The sequence below is a fragment of the Hordeum vulgare genome, chromosome 6H, assembly GCF_904849725.1.
Source record: "Hordeum vulgare subsp. vulgare chromosome 6H, MorexV3_pseudomolecules_assembly, whole genome shotgun sequence".
In the NCBI taxonomy this organism is placed as follows: Eukaryota; Viridiplantae; Streptophyta; class Magnoliopsida; order Poales; family Poaceae; genus Hordeum; species Hordeum vulgare.
Window position 1 is genome coordinate 16,354,028 of NC_058523.1, and position 19,962 is coordinate 16,373,989.

The 19,962-nt window shown below is 43.2% G+C and overlaps 1 non-coding gene across 1 annotated transcript; it reads right to left on the reverse strand.

Moving 5' to 3' along the window:
- Positions 1 to 18,077: 18,077 nt before the first annotated feature.
- On the reverse strand, positions 18,078 to 18,297 carry LOC123406694. Its single transcript, XR_006612353.1, has one exon. It is a non-coding gene; the product is annotated as a small nucleolar RNA U3 (small nucleolar RNA).
- Between the last annotated feature and the right edge of the window lie 1,665 nt (positions 18,298 to 19,962).

A 19,962-nucleotide genomic window follows, 5' to 3' on the forward strand; every position in this document is an offset into this window, starting at 1 on the left:
TCTCATCATTGTCCGTTCTGAGCCCGACCGCACTCGCACGCGCCCGCGGCACCGTCGAAACCCTGTTTTAAAAGTGAGCGTAAAATTTCTCTGATCGGGTTGAGATTTAACGTGCGGTCGTGAATAGTTATAGCTAGGCCGCCTGTCGAATTTCGTCGCGATCGGAGTCCGCCTGGTACCCGAACGGTCGACCGTAGCGGCACCGTATTCGGTCTACCGTCGGACGTGTGTCGGTGTTTTAAAATTCATGCCGCGCCGCCCATTCTCCCTCTCGTCTCCGGATATCTCCTCTACACGGCCGCGTACCCATACCCGCGTTCGGAATCGTCCGAATCCGACCGCACGGTTGGATCCGGAACGAAATTCTGGCTAACCTAGCCGTCTCATTTGTTATAAATAGGCCTCCCCACTAATTTAGACAACAAACCCTAGTTGCCTCGATTTCCGTGCCCCCAACCAGCCAGCCACCCACCTCCAGCCTCCTCTCTCCTCCCGAGGGCCCGCCCAGGCCCATCTGGAGCCCGCGAGGCCCATCTCTCATTTTGCTATGTTGCCCTTTTGATTAATTCGTAGGATTTATTCCGTGCGTCGTTTGACGGAGTTGTCAACTAGGGAGTTGATCTTGGATGTCTTGTTTAGCCCCTGGTATTTTTGGTTGCAATAGAAATGCATGTTTAGGTGTGTTTTGATTGCCCTCAAGTTGCTAGAAATAGTGCTGTTTTAGAGGAGCTGAAATATTTCTAAGTCTGGAATCTGTTATATTTTGTTGCTGTCTTGTCTTACTTGCATCTTGTGATCTGTAGCTCTTTTGAGATTGGTCCAATGGAGTTAGTTGTATCCCTTGTGTTTCTCTAGCATGTTGTGAAGTTTCATGTCATTTTGAGTCCTGTAGCTATAGGTTTTGCTGCTGTCAATATTGCTTCAGATCGAAAACTGCACTTGCAAGAGGTGTAATTTTCACCAAGTCTGAAATAGTGTGTGAGATGTCATTTTGTGTCTTCTTTTCCTAGTGCTCCTTGCTGCCATGCTAGTTGATGTTAGTTGTTCGTAGTAGTGCGTCTTGCCCTCTTCCGTGCCATGCCTTGCTTGAGTTTATCGGAGTTGTGTAGCCCGAAGTTGTGGGGCGTAGAACATGCTATGTGGCTGATTTTGGCAGCTTGTAGTGATTTCTGGTTCTGCTCGTAGTTGTTGATCCGTAGCTCCGATTTGATCGTGTCCTACATGAAACTTGCTTAGAATATGTGTAGTTTCATTTTCTCTTGCTGGTTGTTTGTTTTGAAGTGATCGTAGCCGCCGTTGCACACATATTGCATTCATGCCATCATATCTTGCGATGCTTGTAACTTTTGATCCGTAGCTCCGTTGGAGATGTTTTCTATGTGTAGATTGCTTGTCTTGACGCGTAGAATCACGTGAACCTATTTGTTTTGCTGTTTAATAACTAATTAAAGGTGTTAATTCAGATCTGGACGGAATTGTAAATTAATGTGTGAGGTCGTTTCGGAGGTGCTATATGTCATTTCCGACCTCACTTAAAATGCCTAGATAGGTAGTTTAATTTCCGCTTCACCTCTTGCATGTTTGACAACATTAATATTGCCGTGTAGATAACCGGGAGTGAACTAAATAATTAACGTGGAGTTTCGTCAATATGCAACTCGTGCATATTGAACTTCACTTAATGTGTAGGTGTGATTGTGTGATTTGTCATGCCGTGACTTGCATGTATTCAGTAGCTCATGCATCATATGTGTTGTGCATCATGTGGTGAATATCGTGTGTTGATGCTTGTTCCGGCTTTCCCCGTCTCGATAGAGTTCCGCAAGCGTGTCGGATGCGAGGACCCATTCGACTACATCGGTTCGACTGCTTCACGGAGTCATTCTTCTTCCAAGCGGGATCTCAGGCAAGATGATCATTTCCCCAGATACCATTACTATCATTGCCATGCTAGCTATTTCGATGCTATCGATTATGTCTCGTTGCCTACCACATGTTAATTATCAGCCTCTCAACAATGCCATGATTACCCTCAACCTGTTCAACCTAGCAAACCACTGATTGGCTATGTTACTGCTTGCTTAACCCTGTTGATAGCGTTTCTAGTTGCAGGTGCAGTTGCTTCCATGTGAAACATGGGTTCCTTGTTATATCACCATATTAAATGCTATTTATTTTAATGCACCTATATACTTGGTAAAAGGTGGAAGGCTCGGCCTTTCTAGCCTAGTGTTTTGTTCCACCTTTACCCCCTTTAGTTACCGGCTACCGGTGTTATGTTCCATAATTGAGCGCTCCTAACACGATCGGGGTTGTTATGGGGACCCCCTTGATAATTCGTTTTAGATTAAAGCTGGTCTGGCAAGGCCCAACTTTGGTACTACATTTGCCTAATAACCTAATAATAATGCATAGGGACCCGCCGGCACCCGCGGACTATTTTAATCAACCCCCGGGCCAGTGCTCCTCATGAGTGTTGGTCCAAAACAGAGCACTGTGCGGGGCCACCGCGAGGAAACTCGAGGTTTGGCACTTGTACGCGTCGCTTACCCGTCGTGTCCTCAGAACGAGGTACGCGACTCCTATCGGGATCGTCGACACGTCGGGCGGCCTTGCTGGATTAGTTTTACCTTTGACGAGATATCTTGTGCATCGGGATTCCGGTGATGCTTTGGGTAATCTCAGAGTTTAGGTTTTCCACTAGGGAATCCGACGAGATCGCGAGCTTCGAAATTGAGGATTTCTATGCGGCTTGTGGTAATTTGTGATGGACTAGTTGGAGCACCCTGCAGGGTTAAATCTTTCGGAAAGCCGTGCCCGCGGTTATGTGGCAACGTGGAAACTTTGTTTAACACAGGTTCTAGATAACTTGAAGTTAAATTAATTAAAATATGCCAACTGTGTGCATAACCGTGACTGTCTCTTTCGTGAGTTCTTTCTTCGATCGAGGACACGGTGGGGTTATGTCTGACGTAGGTAGGTGTTGAGGATCATTCATTTGATCATCTGTAGTTCACGTCTGCTATGCGTAGTTCTTCCCCCTCTTATTTCTGGTACTCGTAAGTTAGCCACCAAATATATGCTTAGCCGCTGCTGCAACCTCACCACTTAAGCATATCTCACCCATTAAGCTTTGTTAGTCTTGATACCTTCGGAAATGAGATTGCTGAGTCCCCTGTGGCTCACAGATTACTACAACACCAGTTGCAGGTACAGATAAAGGTTACTTGACGCGAGCGCATTGATTGTTCATTTGGAGTTGCTTCTTCTTCTTCTTCTTCATCGATCTAGGATGGGTTCCAGGCCGGCAGCCTGGGATAGCAAGGATGGACGTCGTTCTTCTTTTGTCGTTTGTTTTCGCCCGTAGTCGGACCCTGCTCTTACTCTTGATGATTATGTAATGTACTGAAGTGACTCTGATGTAGCTTGTGGCGAGTGTAAGCCAACTCTATATATATCTCTTCTTTTCAGTACATGTACTTGTAATGATATCCATTCTTGCGACACGATGAGATGCGCTTCTATCCCTAACGAGGCCTTCGTGCCAAATTAAGGATAGGGTCGCATCTTGAGCGTGACAAGTTGGTATCAGAGCAGTACCGACCTAGGAGCCCCCTTGATTGATCGAACTTGGCCGAGTCGAGTCTAGTGAAAAACTACTTTGAGTCTAGTTATATATCTGAGAGTAGGATTCTTTTTTCTCCTCTTCTATGCTCTGGTGAGGAATCTTGACGTAATAATTTACTCTACTCCTCTTCCCACTCAAAAAAAATTTAGGATCACGCGGATATTTTTGGAATCTATATGATGCCGATGTGACGGAGTTCTGTCTTGGTGCCTCCTGTCTGACTTGATTTTCTTCCAGGGAGTTGAGCTCCACGGGATTCTTGAGCACATCGTTATCATTCAGATTTCTTAGTATCTCAGAACGAAGGATGTTCGTAATTGCTTCAATACTAGTAGTGGCGAGATAACCCCGATGCCCCCAGTACTCGTGCAGATTGTTCGGGAGTACTGCCATACTTTGTATCGTTGTGATCACGTGGGTCTGTTGTAGATGAAGGTCCGAGATTCTGGTTGTGTGTTGAAGGATGTGATACAAGTGACGGGTTAGTATAGGAGTTGTGTGTTATTACTCCTTGTATCCGTGTACCAGATTGCATGACCAGATATTTCGGGAATTCATAGGTGGGAATTCAAGTAGTTGCTTATAGGACAATCTTCCAACAAATGCATGATGTTAGGTTGGGGTTCGACATCTAGTGGATTCATTTGTTCACGGTCGACTTACAGCGGTACACGTTGTGTCTTAAAGAGTCCTTGTAGCTTGCTACGACTCGGGGACGCTTCGTATGTCGGGTGCACTGCCTTGCACTTGATGGCTACTGTAAAATCGAGCCTGTGCGATCCTGTCCACGAAAATATCGGACGAAATCTTTCTCATGAGTTTGTTCTGGCTAATTGCAAGCCGCACCCTTTGTTTTGTTGTATATGGTAATTCAAGTTGCTTCGATGTCAAGTGGTGATTTCAGATCTCTCCGAAGAGGTGTTCTCATATTTTTATGTGAGAATGTAAATTCTTTTGTTCGTTCATTTGTCATGTCATTTCCTTTTTAACCGGAGTCATCGTATCAATTCCATTCAACCGGTGTGTTTCTATCCAAGTGGATTCAATCCTCTCCAATTTGTCAAGAGTATTCTTTTATTCCATCCGGAGTTCATCTCATCTGTCTCAAGTTGTCTTTGTTTTTCCCCACCCTCCCACCCTTTTTCTCAGTGATTCAATTTTCTTCCAAGAGTTTTCTTTCATGTGCTTCCATTATCTGTTCTTTTCTCTCTTACCCGGTGATTCATTGTGAATATTCTCAGGAGATTGTGTCATATTTGTTCATTCTTGTCTTCCTTACCGGTGAATTTAATTCAGCTATCCGTGTTCATCATATCCTTTTCATCCTTGTAATTCTTTCCAATATTGGAAATTCTTATGAGCCTATCTTGTTGCTAATTCCTCTCTCTTTCTATCCGGAATGTTAAGATATTTCAGAAGTTTTTGTTTCCAATCTTTTCAACTATTTCGAGGTGCTCAACCTCATCATGTTTTCGTTTCTACCGGTGCAATATCTCTCTTTCTAGCAATCTTTCAACGATGGTTTCTTTGAGTGGGCCCATAACCCACAGGTTCTTTCTCAGGATCTTTCCTGGCTCTTTAATCGTTTCCCAGAGTTCATTAATCTTTTCAACTATGACGTAAGTATGATTTCCATCAGTCATATTACTTCTTCAAGATCTATTTGAATTAATTCTCTTATTTGGCTCAACCTTGCATTCTTCTTTATTCCGGAGTGTCTCAGTAATTCTTGGTGCTGTTTCTCGTCATCATTCTCAGCTTGCAATTTCGAAGGGGTGTTTCTCTCAAATCTTGGTGCCATCATCTTAATTGTTCCAATCATGAGCAATCATTTCTTGCTATCCGGTGCATTACTGAGTTGTTTTTATTCTCGATCCTCTGAAGGCCATCATTTTGGAAGATTCTTCGTCCTCAGCTTTCAGCTTTCATCCTCAAATCTTCCTAATTGTTGCCTCTTCGTTCGTCTCTCGATTATCCGGTGCCTTGTTCAAGTTTTCTCCCAAGTGGCTTATGATCTCTTCATTCTCTTGTATCTCCATTAATTCGTGGTGTTCCCATGTAATTGCGAATTCTTACCGTTGCTTCCTTCAATTTTGCTTCAAGTGGTGTTTTTCCTCTCTGTCTCTCCAAGACTCATTTCTAGAAGAATAAGTCATATGCTAAATCCGTTGCTAGTCATCAATTAAACTTGATGAAGGATTAGCATAACATAATTCTTATTCTTGTTCTTCCTTCTTCAAATGATTTAAATTTTTCTTCCGGAGTGGCTCATGATACCAATTCTTTTCTCTAGCGCTTATCTTTCTTTTCCGGAGTTTCAAGTTCTTTTAAGTATCTCTTTGTGAGGCTTCTTCTAAGACCTGGCAAGGTCATAATATTATTATTTTCTACCTTGTTATCTTTGCATCATTCATTCGTACACGGAGGTCCATCATGGTGGTTCATCAAGGTTTCAATCCATTCTCAAGTGTTCTTCAAGATTCTTGTTGGAGAACCTCAAGTATCCTTTCTCTTGCATTTCTATGTGCAATTGTTCTTCCTTTATCCGTTGAGGTGGTATTATAGCATTCTTGTTAGTGTAGGAGCCTCGAAGAGATTTCCTTTCAAGAATGAGATAATTAAACCCAACAATTCTTTGATCATGAGATATTTCAAACTCATGATTTCTTCATTGAGTTATCTTGGTTTGGATTTCACCTAAAGCTTTTCCTATGGATTGTTGCTATCATGGTGCTTGTCATTAATCCAAGTTCTCAATGTATCCTCTTGGTGTAAGAATTATTCATATCTTGTTTCTCCCAATCTTTCCTTGTTTCTTTTAGTGGTTGGTTGTCACCTTATAAATGTGAGATGATTTCCTTAAGCCCACTACTATCTTGTTCTTTCGTTGTTGTTTTTCCAACAACCCCGTTCAATTCTTCTCGCAAGGGTGCTTGCCAAGTTCATTGGAGTTAGTAGTGTCATTCTTTCTTCATTATCTTCTTCCGTATGAGCTAGTTCATATTCTCTTCTTCCGGAGGCCTTGTGATGTTGCTCTTTTGGGTCTATCATGTTGTTCTATCAATATTATGGTGTTCCCTTGCTCTATTTAGTTGTTTGTTATGTATATTGTCTATTTCTTCTACCTTTTCGAATGTTTTGTCCCATTTTCCTACCGAAGTGCTGCCGAAATTTTCCGTGAATTCTTGCTTCTTTCTCATATCATTCCTCATCCCTTTTCTACCTTCAAGGATCATTGGTTTCACTCGTTTGTCAAGAAGCAACTAAGGTTTTACCTCTTGTTCTTTCTCATCCTCTCCCCCTTTCATTCTTGGATCTCGGGGCGAGATCCTCTTGTAGTGTAGGAGAGTTGTGACAGCCCGATGCCGACGTTCCAGAAGATTCCCCCTCCTTTCCGTTTTCGTCGTGTGTCTATTTTTTCTTTTGTCGCATCATCATCGCATCATGCGCATCATCAGCATTGCATCGGCATCCCGTTGCCGCCCGTTTTCGAAACTTGCATCCGTTATTAGTTGCCGGTTCTCGTCATTGTCCGTTCTGAGCCGACCGCACTCGCACGCGCCCGCGGCACTGTCGAAACCCTGTTTTAAAAGTGAGCGTAAAATTTCTCTGATCGGGTTGAGATTTGACGTGCGGTCGTAGATAGTTATAGCTAGGCCGCCTGTCGAATTTCGTCGCGATCGGAGTCCGCCTGGTACCCGAACGGTCGACCGTAGCGGCACCGTATTCGGTCTACCGTCGGACGTCTGTCGGTGTTTTAAAATTCGTGTCGCGCCGCCTATTCTCCCTCTCGTCTCCGGATATCTCCTCTACACGGCCGCGTACCCATACCCGCGTTCGGAATCGTCCGAGTCCGACCGCACGGTTGGATCCGGAACGAAATTCTGGCTAACCTAGCCATCTCATTTGTTATAAATAGGCCTCCCCACTAATTTAGACAACAAACCCTAGCTGCCTCGATTTCCGTGTCCCCCAACCAGCCACCCACCTCCAGCCTCCTCTCTCCTCCCGCGGGCCTGCCCAGGCCCATCTGGAGCCCGCCAGGCCCATCTGCGCGCCGCCGTCGTCCTGGCACGAGCCAACCTAATCTCCCTGCCCCGTCGCGCCGCCCTTGCTGCGTGAGCCGTGCCTCCAGCCGCCGCCTGCCCGTGGCCGCCCCAGCCGCCGCCAGAACCTCCGGCTACCTCCGGTCGCCGTCCTCCGACGCTGGCCCCAGCCTACCCCACCGCGTGGCTTGCTGCCTTTCCCCTACCAGCCTGCTCCCGCCTCCCCGCGCGTCCTTCGCCCGCGAGCTCGCCGCCGGCCGCCGAGTTCCCCGCCGCTCCCCGTCGGCCGGATCCGGACCAATCCGGTCCGGGAGAGCCCCTTCCCACCGGAGCCTCGCCCCGCCTCGCGTGCTGGCCGCCATGCGCTGCCGCCGGCGCTCGCTCGTCCCGCTGAGATCGAGCATGAGGCGAAGCAGCTCGCCAGGCTCGCATGGGCGAGCGTCCCCCCCCCCCCCCCGAGTCGGCCCACCACCGCCAGGCCGGCCTCCTCCCGCGCAGGCCCACCACCTCCTTCTCCGGGTTGGCCCAGACCGCCCTAGGCCGCGAGGTGAGACTTTATCCCCCGAGCCCGACGCATTTTAGCTATGTTGCGCCCTTTGCACTGCTGGAGATTCGGAACATTAATTGTTTTTCGCGTTCTGTTTTTAATCAGTTAACCGTGGATTTTCACAAAAATGCATATTTTTAGAACGCTCGTAGATTCTTAACCGTAAGTCGGATCGAGGCAAGTTGTATATGTATTTCGTGTAGTTTTACGCGTAGATTACATTTGTGCAACTTGCATATTTGTTTGACGCCGTTTAGCGTGTCGTATGCCTAGGTTTACGTGCTGTTTTAATAGGATACGTCCCGTATTTATTTTTCGCGCAAGTCCGGTTAGTTCGAATGTCGTAGAATAAATGCCCATGATTTAGGAACCTATTTTTCCATGTATTTTAGAGCGGTCACTCGTATTTTTGCGTGTAGGGTTTTGCCGCTAGATTATTTTCCGTGTCTAGGATTACTTTCCCGTATTTATGTGTGGCTTTATTTTGTGTTGCAACCCCACATATTTTATATGTTTCCGGGGTAGAAAAATCTCATGGATTTTTCTGTGCAATTAGTTTTAGCATTAGAGCAAGTTAGATTGCGCGATATTTTGCTATGTTGCCCTTTTGATTAATTCGTAGGATTTATTCCGTGCGTCGTTTGACGGAGTTGTCAACTAGGGAGTTGATCTTGGATGTCTTGTTTAGCCCCTGGTATTTTTGGTTGCAATAGAAATGCATGTTTAGGTGTGTTTTGATTGCCCTCAAGTTGCTAGAAATAGTGCTGTTTTAGAGGAGCTGAAATATTTCTAAGTCTGGAATCTGTTATATTTTGTTGCTGTCTTGTCTTGCTTGCATCTTGTGATCTGTAGCTCTTTTGAGATTGGTCCAATGGAGTTAGTTGTATCCCTTGTGTTTCTCTAGCATGTTGTGAAGTTTCATGTCATTTTGAGTCCTGTAGCTATAGGTTTTGCTGCTGTCAATATTGCTTCAGATCGAAAACTGCACTTGCAAGAGGTGTAATTTTCACCAAGTCTGAAATAGTGTGTGAGATGCCATTTTGTGTCTTCTTTTCCTAGTGCTCCTTGCTGCCATGCTAGTTGTTGTTAGTTGTTCGTAGTAGTGCGTCTTTCCCTCTTCCGTGCCATGCCTTGCTTGAGTTTATCGGAGTTGTGTAGCCCGAAGTTGTGGGGCGTAGAACATGCTATGTGGTTGATTTTAATAACTAATTAAAGGTGTTAATTCAGATCTGGACAGAATTATAAATTAACGTGTGAGGTCGTTTCGGAGGTGCTATATGTCATTTCCGACCTCACTTAAAATGCCTAGATAGGTAGTTTAATTTCCGCTTGACCTCTTGCATGTTTGACAACATTAATATTGCCGTGTAGATAACCGGGAGTGAACTAAATAATTAACGTGGAGTTTCGTCAATATGCAACTCGTGCATATTGAACTTCACTTAATGTGTAGGTGTGATTGTGTGATTTGTCATGCCGTGACTTGCATGTATTCAGTAGCTCATGCATCATATGTGTTGTGCATCGTGTGGTGAATATCGTGTGTTGATGCTTGTTCCGGCTTTCCCCGTCTCGATAGAGTTCCGCAAGCGTGTCGGATGTGAGGACCCGTTCGACTACATCGGTTCGACTGCTTCACGGAGTCATTCTTCTTCCAAGCGGGATCTCAGGCAAGATGATCATTTCCCCAGATACCATTACTATCATTGCCATGCTAGCTATTTCGATGCTATCGATTATGTCTCGTTGCCTACCACATGTTAATTATCAGCCTCTCAACAATGCCATGATTACCCTCAACCTGTTCAACCTAGCAAACCATTGATTGGCTATGTTACTGCTTGCTTAACCCTGTTGATAGCGTTGCTAGTTGCAGGTGCAGTTGCTTCCATGTGAAACATGGGTTCCTTGTTATATCACCATATTAAATGCTATTTATTTTAATGCACCTATATACTTGGTAAAAGGTGGAAGGCTCGGCCTTTCTAGCCTAGTGTTTTGTTCCACCTTTACCCCCTTTAGTTACCGGCTACCGGTGTTATGTTCCATAATTGAGCGCTCCTAACACGATCGGGGTTGTTATGGGGACCCCCTTGATAATTCGTTTTAGATTAAAGCTGGTCTGGCAAGGCCCAACTTTGGTACTACATTTGCCTAATAACCTAATAATAATGCATAGGGACCCGCCGGCACCCGCGGACTATTTTAATCAACCCCCGGGCCAGTGCTCCTCATGAGTGTTGGTCCAAAACAGAGCACTGTGCGGGGCCACCGCGAGGAAACTCGAGGTTTGGCACTTGTACGCGTCGCTTACCCGTCGTGTCCTCAGAACGAGGTACGCGACTCCTATCGGGATCGTCGACACGTCGGGCGGCCTTGCTGGATTAGTTTTACCTTTGACGAGATATCTTGTGCATCGGGATTCCGGTGATGCTTTGGGTAATCTCAGAGTTTAGGTTTTCCACTAGGGAATCCGACGAGATCGCGAGCTTCGAAATTGAGGATTTCTATGCGGCTTGTGGTAATTTGTGATGGACTAGTTGGAGCACCCTGCAGGGTTAAATCTTTCGGAAAGCCGTGCCCGCGGTTATGTGGCAACGTGGAAACTTTGTTTAACACAGGTTCTAGATAACTTGAAGTTAAATTAATTAAAATATGCCAACTGTGTGCATAACCGTGACTGTCTCTTTCGTGAGTTCTTTCTTCGATCGAGGACACGGTGGGGTTATGTCTGACGTAGGTAGGTGTTGAGGATCATTCATTTGATCATCTGTAGTTCACGTCTGCTATGCGTAGTTCTTCCCCCTCTTATTTCTGGTACTCGTAAGTTAGCCACCAAATATATGCTTAGCCGCTGCTGCAACCTCACCACTTAAGCATATCTCACCCATTAAGCTTTGTTAGTCTTGATACCTTCGGAAATGAGATTGCTGAGTCCCCTGTGGCTCACAGATTACTACAACACCAGTTGCAGGTACAGATAAAGGTTACTTGACGCGAGCGCATTGATTGTTCATTTGGAGTTGCTTCTTCTTCTTCTTCTTCATCGATCTAGGATGGGTTCCAGGCCGGCAGCCTGGGATAGCAAGGATGGACGTCGTTCTTCTTTTGTCGTTTGTTTTCGCCCGTAGTCGGACCCTGCTCTTACTCTTGATGATTATGTAATGTACTGAAGTGACTCTGATGTAGCTTGTGGCGAGTGTAAGCCAACTCTATATATATCTCTTCTTTTCAGTACATGTACTTGTAACGATATCCATTCTTGCGACACGACGAGATGCGCTTCTATCCCTAACGAGGCCTTCGTGCCAAATTGAGGATAGGGTTGCATCTTGGGCGTGACACAAGATTTGGAATTAGCAAAGAAGTGGGCGGCTGAATGGGGTGTCTCGGTTGAAGATGTTCTGGCTTCCCAAGACGACAGGTTACCCAAGGCTGTGGTAGCCCCTAAGCCACAATTTGTCATGGGAGAGCCTTTGGTCAGCAAAGATGATCTCCCAACAAATATGTGTTACTTGCATACATGGTACTTAAGTGAATCAAAGAATGGGAGAACGATGATCGTGGTGAGTGTCCCACGGGAGTACTACGGCCGCCCCGAAGAAATCCATATCGACTTTGATGAACTCTTCCAGATGTACAATGGCGACGCCCTCGACAAATCGCTTATGAGTTGCTATTGTTTGTAAGTTTTTCAATTCGTTGTCTGCATATAACTTGTTTAGTTATTTCAATTCATTGTCTATATATAACTTGTACTCTATTATGCAGTATGAAGATTCTGGATTGTAAAAGTAAGAACATCATAAATATTGGGTTTATTGACCCAGATAAAATACATATAGCGACGCTAACTGATAAACCCAAGGAGACGGAGGAAAACCTTCTAAGGTTTCTAACAGATCAAAATTTCTGTGATCACATACTGTTTCCATACAACTTCAGGTGAGGGTCTTTACTCTGTTGTGTCCATTCACTTATAAGTGTAATTGATAAGTTACTGACACACATATATATATATACATGTGCAGCTTCCATTGGATTCTGTTGGACATTCAAATTGATAAGGGAAGAGTTGATGCCTTCGACCCATTATCGAGACCCTTGGAACAGTTCCAAAGCCTGCAGGAAATGCTCCAAGGGTAATTTCAATCATTCTTGCGCTCTATCGGTCTTTTTCGATGATTTTATGATATATCAATTAATGAAAAACTTAGCAAATCATTATCCTTGCCGGGCAGGGTTTGGAAGCGGTTCAAGTGCGTGACTCCCGGTATCGAGCCTGAGAAGCTGACCTTTAGAGCGGCTCAGGTAAGTAGTAGTATGATATACTTCTATTTTAAATACATTTATGATGCTAGATTATTATTTTGATTATATATATTCTATTCTCGTAAAGTGCGACCAGCAGCCACGGGGAACGCATCTATGCGGATACTATGTTTGCGAGACCATTCGCGCGTTTACCTCTGAGCACAAGGATCACAGATTCGACGTAAGCAATGAACATTCACACCTCTATTTTTACCCGTCATTCTTTGTTATCATGATTGATATTCATATTCATCTCCTCTTCTTATATAGTACACGGCCATGAGGACGAAGGTCCTACCATAGCAACGCGCGATTGCTGTTGCAGAGGAGCTTGCGACCTTTCTGAGGACGGAAGCTATAGATGACAAAGGACGATTTAGTGTAGCTAGGGGCCATTACCGATGTTCATCCATGTAATCGAATAGACGGGCTCTAGTCCCGATAATTCAGATCTCCATATAATTGTATATATATGCTCGCTTGTAAGATAAGTTAATCTTATATATATATGCATAATTATTTCTATTTAAATTATATGAAAACTAATTCCCGAACACCAAACGAGACATCACGTTAATCTCACGAACACCTAAACCCTAAAACCCAAAAATAATTTCATTCAAAGAAAAACCCAAAAATAAACAAAATCTGAAACTCTTTAGTCCCGGTCCGTGTAACGAACCGGGACTAAAGGGCCTGCCCCTGAGGGCGCTACGAGGCGCCCACGTGGAGCACCTTTAGTCCCGGCTTGGAACAGGGCCGGGACTAAAGGTTAGGCCTTTAGTCCCGCCCCTTTAGTCCCGGCTGGTGAACCGGGACTAAAGCCCCTTACGGGCCGGGGCTAAAGGCCCCGTCCCCACTAGTGTGTGTCCACTGTATATATGGTCAAATACTAGTGAGGAAGAATGCAAACTGTTGTTGTGGGGGTCGTTCATCCTCCTTTTCCTCGTGATAGACCTATTGACGGAGCGGGAGGAGAAGGAGACAAGCAACCATCACCAATGGTCGTAATATCAATGTAAGGGAGTGTCCATAGTGTACCCCTCCCTCTCCCTCTCTCTCCCTCTCCCTCTCCCTCTCCCTCTCCCTCTCCCTCTCCCTCTCCCTCTCTCTCTCTCTCTCTCTCTCTCTCTCTCTCTCTCTCTCTCTCTCTCTCTCTCTCTCTCTCTCGCTCTCTCTCTCTCGCTCTTCATTAGCAAGTTCCCGTAAGCTTTCTCACAAGATCGGGATGAACTTGATGTAATATGGATCTATTTGTTAACACATGATGAATTGTCACTGTGATCAGATTGTTCACTCACATCAATTGAATCTTTTTGCGGTTTTATTTCTTGTATAATTAAATAGCTTTGCATGCTTTCCGGTCTATATGCCTTCTTTAACCAAGTTTGATGGGTTTTTCTTCCGAGGGAGTGGTGCTTTGTAGTGCGTTTAGTCTTGCGGTGATCTAACTCACTAACAAAAAGAGCCAAGACACATATTGTATTGTTATCACTAAGGATAAAACGATGTAATTTTTCATATTGACTGACTTCTTTTTGTCTGCATTATGACATCTTGCTTATTGTGATACTTTGATCCTTGCAAACTTAATACCTTGAGATGGATGTTGGATAACGGTTTTGGGGTGAATATTAGTAGTAGATGCAGTTGGATTAATGGTCTACTTATTACGGACCTAATGTCTATATGAGATTATAACATGAATGATCATAGTCATAAATATTGCAATCTTTTCAACTGCCCAACTAAAATTTGTTTACTACTTGTTGTTTTCGGGAGAGGGATGTCACTAGTGTACCTATGGTCCCGGGGTCTATTTCCCATTGCTTAATTCTTATAATTATCTAGTTTTCGCTTTTAATTTGTCGTTCCACTCTACCATTATCTATCTATATCACTTGTGTTTTACCTTATGACTAAGAAGACAAGGGGCTTGATAACCCTTTTGTCGTGTTGGGGACAAATTTTGTTTTTGTTTTGTGTGTAGGTATTTGTTGACCAGTGTAGCTTAGAAGATCCTAGTTCGATAAACACTGGTTCTTCATTAAGAAAAAACTTGCTGCTTTCTGCTTCACCCTTCATCTTTGGGAATCCCATCGACTCTTGTGGGAATAGCAAAGACTTCTCTGGTGCCGTTGTTGGGGAGTTTTCTACTACACAAAGAGTCGTGTTACTTGCTATTTATCTTGCTTAGTTACTCTTATTTGCTTGCATCTCCGCTTGCTAAAAAATCTGTAAAAACACCAAAATTACAAATAAAAAATGGTTACCTTGTGCCTTGCTATAATGGCTAGTTCTTCACTTGTTGTCTCCATACCTGAGCTTGAAGTACTCGATTTAAAAAAAAGCGATGGCCATAGTTTAAAAGATGCAGAATTTGTGATGCTCAAAATAGGTCAACTCGTAAGCAATCTACCACTATATCCTTTTGTATTCATGTCCTTTTCATGAACCATATATTGCACGTTTGATCTTCGTGTTTGAACAATTTAATTAAGTCTACTTTGAATTATCTACCGGATTTATTATGTTTGAATTCTTATCAACTATACGTGAGTTTGATCTGCCGTTGTTTCAATTATTATGATGATATTAAGATATATGCATGCGTCATTTCTCATTTGTAACTTTATTTAATGAAAAATAGGAAAATTAACAATTTAGTGAAAGAAGTTTACGGGATCTAACAAGTAGCTCTCAGAAAACTACCCCTTACATACAAACATCCCGTAAACCAGTTTATGAGGTTTTTCAAAGGAGTCTTTGGATGATGGATGGTAGGTATGGTTTCTTCCTTCGGGGTTAGTCGTGGTGGGGTCTCAGATCTGGAGTTCGATGGCTTGTCAAGGGTGTTGCCTCGGTCTGTTCGTTCAACAACACTGGATTCATCTTTGGTAAGCCACCTTGGAGATCCGCAAAGCTGCATATCAACAATGGAACCGCATTGAGCTCGGATGAAAAGATGATCCGTTATTTTTTTTCTTTGATGACTGCTATGATGGTGCCGGATTAAGGTGGTGAATGTTGGTGTCAAATTCAGCGATGTTCTGTCATCTTTTAAGTTTTACCATGTCGGCCTTTTCATGACTTTTAGTTTCATTTTTATGTTATAAATAAGACACGTATCACCATGAAAAAAAGGAACCGTTGGAGTTGCTCTAACGTACGTGCTCCGATATTAGCTGCTAGAAATCAAAATCAGTAGCAAAGCTCGTTCAAGTCTCTTCCAGGCCGAATTAGAATGGGAAACGATCGACCATCCAATCAAAGTGCATTTGTGCGTCCGGAGAGAAAGACCAACACGGAATCGGTTTTGGGTTGGACTCCTGCATGAATATGAGCAATCTCTGGCATTCGAGAGTCCGAGAGTAGTTGCATAAACCTCATACAAAAAGATTCTCTGAACTTTCAGCCAATAAATAGGAGAAGTAGCCATGGGCAGTGCCAAGAGGCTTTCCCAACTAGCAAAGAAGTGGCAGACTATGGCGGCCATGGGGAGGAAGAGGCTTGCCCGACTAGCAAAGAAGTGGTAGACTTTGATGCTTTTGGGAATTTCGTATGTGGACTATATGATTGTATGTGCATCTTGTTGAAAATTATGTTATATATATTGTTATGTTGTCTTTCTTTAAATTACAAACGAAATGCTGCCAAAGAAACACATCTCTTGTTTATTTGTTTTTCCCTGTGAAAGAGAAGAAACTCAACTAATCGGAAAATCGATGTAAATATGCCCGTAGTTCGTGATCGTAGCCAAAGTGATGAACATTGGAGCGAGTGTTAGTTATTCACTAAACCAAACAACCATGTATCTTGCATGTGCGCATGAGGACCGACTTCCTCCTCCTAAGAGCATGCATCTCCAAACAGCAGCCCTAAAATAGGGCACCAAATATTGAAACATTTTTGCAACTACAAACGTCAATTCAAACATACAAACATGCAAAGCTTAAACATACGAACATCCAAACATTCAAACTAAACTACTATAAACATCGTCTCACTCATTGTTGGAACCGAGTAAATGTCGGAACCCTCACTCTCATGCGCAAATTGTCACAATCAATGTCGGAACCCTCGTTGTCGGACGCAACGTTGATCACGGAAGGCCCTACCTCATCGTCATTCTTGCGTTTCTGGAGCTCCTGGTCCCTCTTGCAGCACCACTCTGCCTCATACTCGACATACTCTGGGTACTCCCTCGCAAGCCTTGACATCCTCTCCTCATTATTCGCCCGGATGTTGACCTTCTCATCGAAAACAATACGGGTCTCAACACAATCGTCATTGGGACCTTGGATCCGACCCATTTTGCATCAAACAGAGTCGCGACGCAGAGGGCGAGCATGACTCGAGGCAATGGTCGTAGCAAAAAACGCATATTCGTGAGTCTCGGTAACCCCATGAAAAATGGATTAACAAATCAACAAGGCAGTAGTAGAAAAAATCAAAACGGTTGTAGCGAAAATGATACAATGATTCCAGGAAAAAATGACATGGAAGCAAAAAATTGTTTAGTTCCAGCCAAAATGGAAGATAGATGTAGCCAAAAAATACACTGGTTCCAGCAGGGAAACAATGCATGGTAGCAAGGGATGTCATGGAGATGGATGTAGCACAAATCCACAAAACACCGGTAGTACCAAAAACAAAAAACGGTTGTAGCAAAATGATGGTTGTAGCAATCTAGCTAGTCACCACACCAGCAACATAGTCAGGGGCAACATTGTTGGCGCCGCCTCCTCGCAACGCCGCTTCTTCTTCTACCTCTCGGTTGCCTCGCACAACTCTCTCAGCTCAAGGATTCTCTCAACAACACTTACACAATGGAAGAACTCACACACACACACATGTACCAAGGAAGAACACAAAGGCTTTGCCAAGAGGCTCTGTTCCTTGGCTATCATAATGGCTACATTTTTTTCTTGTGCCTATCATAATGGCTACATTTTTTTCTTGTGCCCTCACGGCCTCTTCATTCATTTACTCAACTTAAATAGCCACCATGCACAGCTAGTCCAGTAACTAACTAATGCATGAGCTAACTCTACAGCCATTTCGCCCGGCCACTAACCAACCCCACGACTTGGCCAGTCTTGCATGCACTAACTAACAGTAAACATTTTGCATATGCACACACGTGAACACGTCTCTACCAGCTGCAACTTCTATTATAAGACCCAACTCCAAAATAAAGCATGATTTAATCAACTACTTTATGCATTAATCACAAAATTTGTTTCAACAAACATCGGCCCAAACGGTGAGAGGCACACACGCCTTCAGACCGAACTGCGCAAGCAAATGTGCAGCAGTATTACTACAGAGTAACCACATCATCACTGCTGGAGCATATGGCTTACCAGGACATGAGTAACCACATCTTCGAAGGATTACTACAGCCCAGCCTTGATGAACGCTACTAAATTTAAGAACAACTGAATCTATTCTTACAGCTGCATTGGGTACTTAAACGTCAACTGAATCTATTTTAAATAGCCAAAAGGAGCTGAAAAGCAAACTTAAAAAAGTGTTATGGAGTCTGTCAGACAACCTCTAGGCCACCCTGCACACACTAGAGTAGGCAGGAACGATCCTCTACAGCCGTCGGATAACACCCATCAGGTGAATCCTGGCAGTTAATCACGCTCTAGTCTAGAGGTCAGAATGCATCAACCAGACTGAAGTGCTTGCCTCCTTATTGGTAAAGGATGCAGCGGTACGAGCCTATAGAACAGATCCTGTTCAAGTAAGGTCGTGCCACAAACAGCCGCGTTTAGCCTTATAAACTGGTTTAGCGTCACCTAAACTAGCGAGGTGGGACTAATTGCAGCGGCATGCAGCAGCGCTTCCTCGGTCTGTTTTTGGAAGGAGGATGAGGAAAGCCCAGTAGCGCAGCAGAAGAAAAGTAGCGCACCCCATCTGAAAAATATTTGTCTCTCGCGTGCTTTCCTTGGGTTCTCATTTCCTTTTTGTTGCAATCAACTGTCGAAGTTATCTCAGAAATGCGGAATGGCCTTGAGCAATGCCAAAAGTTAGCTAAATTAGAGTAGACTCTTTTTGTTACTGCCTACTTTGGTTGAATTAATTATTACACCTTTTTTGAATTAGACCCTTCATGGAAGATAGTTAATTGGACTCTTTTTGTTCAATTAGTAAACCTTTGTTGACTCGGCTCTGGTGTCCAAAAGTACTCCAGTGAGAAAACTACTTGCTGCAACTTCCAACCCGAAGCTTATGCTATTTTCAATCCAATTGTGGATATTATGCCTGCTATACTTCTATTTAATTATTTTCTATTATCCTTTGTTTGGCAAAATCCAACTCCTACCCCCACATTTTCAATTTTTGAATATGAAATACTTCAACTGATTTTTAGTCCTTTTGGAGCAAACAAAAAATAAACACAAATAGTTTCCATATTTGTGAGCAAATTTTGAATTCTGAATAACGTATTAAAAGCAGACGTTTTTTATAAAATGCCAAATATTTCCTTACAAACATGCACATTTTTGTATTTGTGAATAAAAACTAAAACATAAGTTTTTTTCAAACTGAACATTTTATAAAATACATACATATTTTTCCAAATTCTCAAACATTTCATAAATACAAAAAAAATCGAACAAAGTTTGTAATTCTCAAACAATTTTTTCAAATGTAAGTGAACTTGAAAAGGGAAAAGGGAAATAAACAAAAAAGGAAACCGAAAAGACAAGAAATGAAAAGAAAGAAACAGAAAAAAGAGGAAAACAAAAATAATAAAGAGGCGACACATGAATAAAGAAGAGGAAGAAACAGAACCGGAGCGTCTATAGGGTTTTCCTAGAATGTTCGCCGGGAGCGTCTATATGACACTCTTTGCTTCAAAGAGGAGTCGCTTCGCACAAAGCATCCCACTGGCGGGCCCAGAGCGTCTCAGTGGCAGGCCAGGTGAGCTCATTTCTTCGCTCCAATTTCTTTTTTGGTTGTTCGATTTATTCTGAGAAATACAGCTACAAGACACGAACAGAAAAACAAAATAGGAATAAAAGCAAGTTCTTGGCGTTGTTTCATTGATACGAGAAACACACAATTACCAAGCAGCTAGCTTGGTAAGCTACCAACAAAACCTTGCAATCAATCAAAAAAGAAACACACAATTAGTTCTTTCAATTCACAAAATTTTCAACGCCGTCAAAATTGTTCGTCAATTGAAAAGTTTTTCTTTAAATTGCAAAAAAGTTCTCAGATTCAAAAATGTTCATCATATTCCGAGAAAGTTCTTGAATTGAGAAAATGTGGCATTAACAAAAACGTAATGGCAATGAACAGTTTTGAAAAAATGTACTGTATTTTTGTCTGAAAAATGAGAACATTCTTGTAAGACGAGTTTACAAAAAACAAGAAAAAATTCGAAAAAATCGAACATATTCTAACACAAT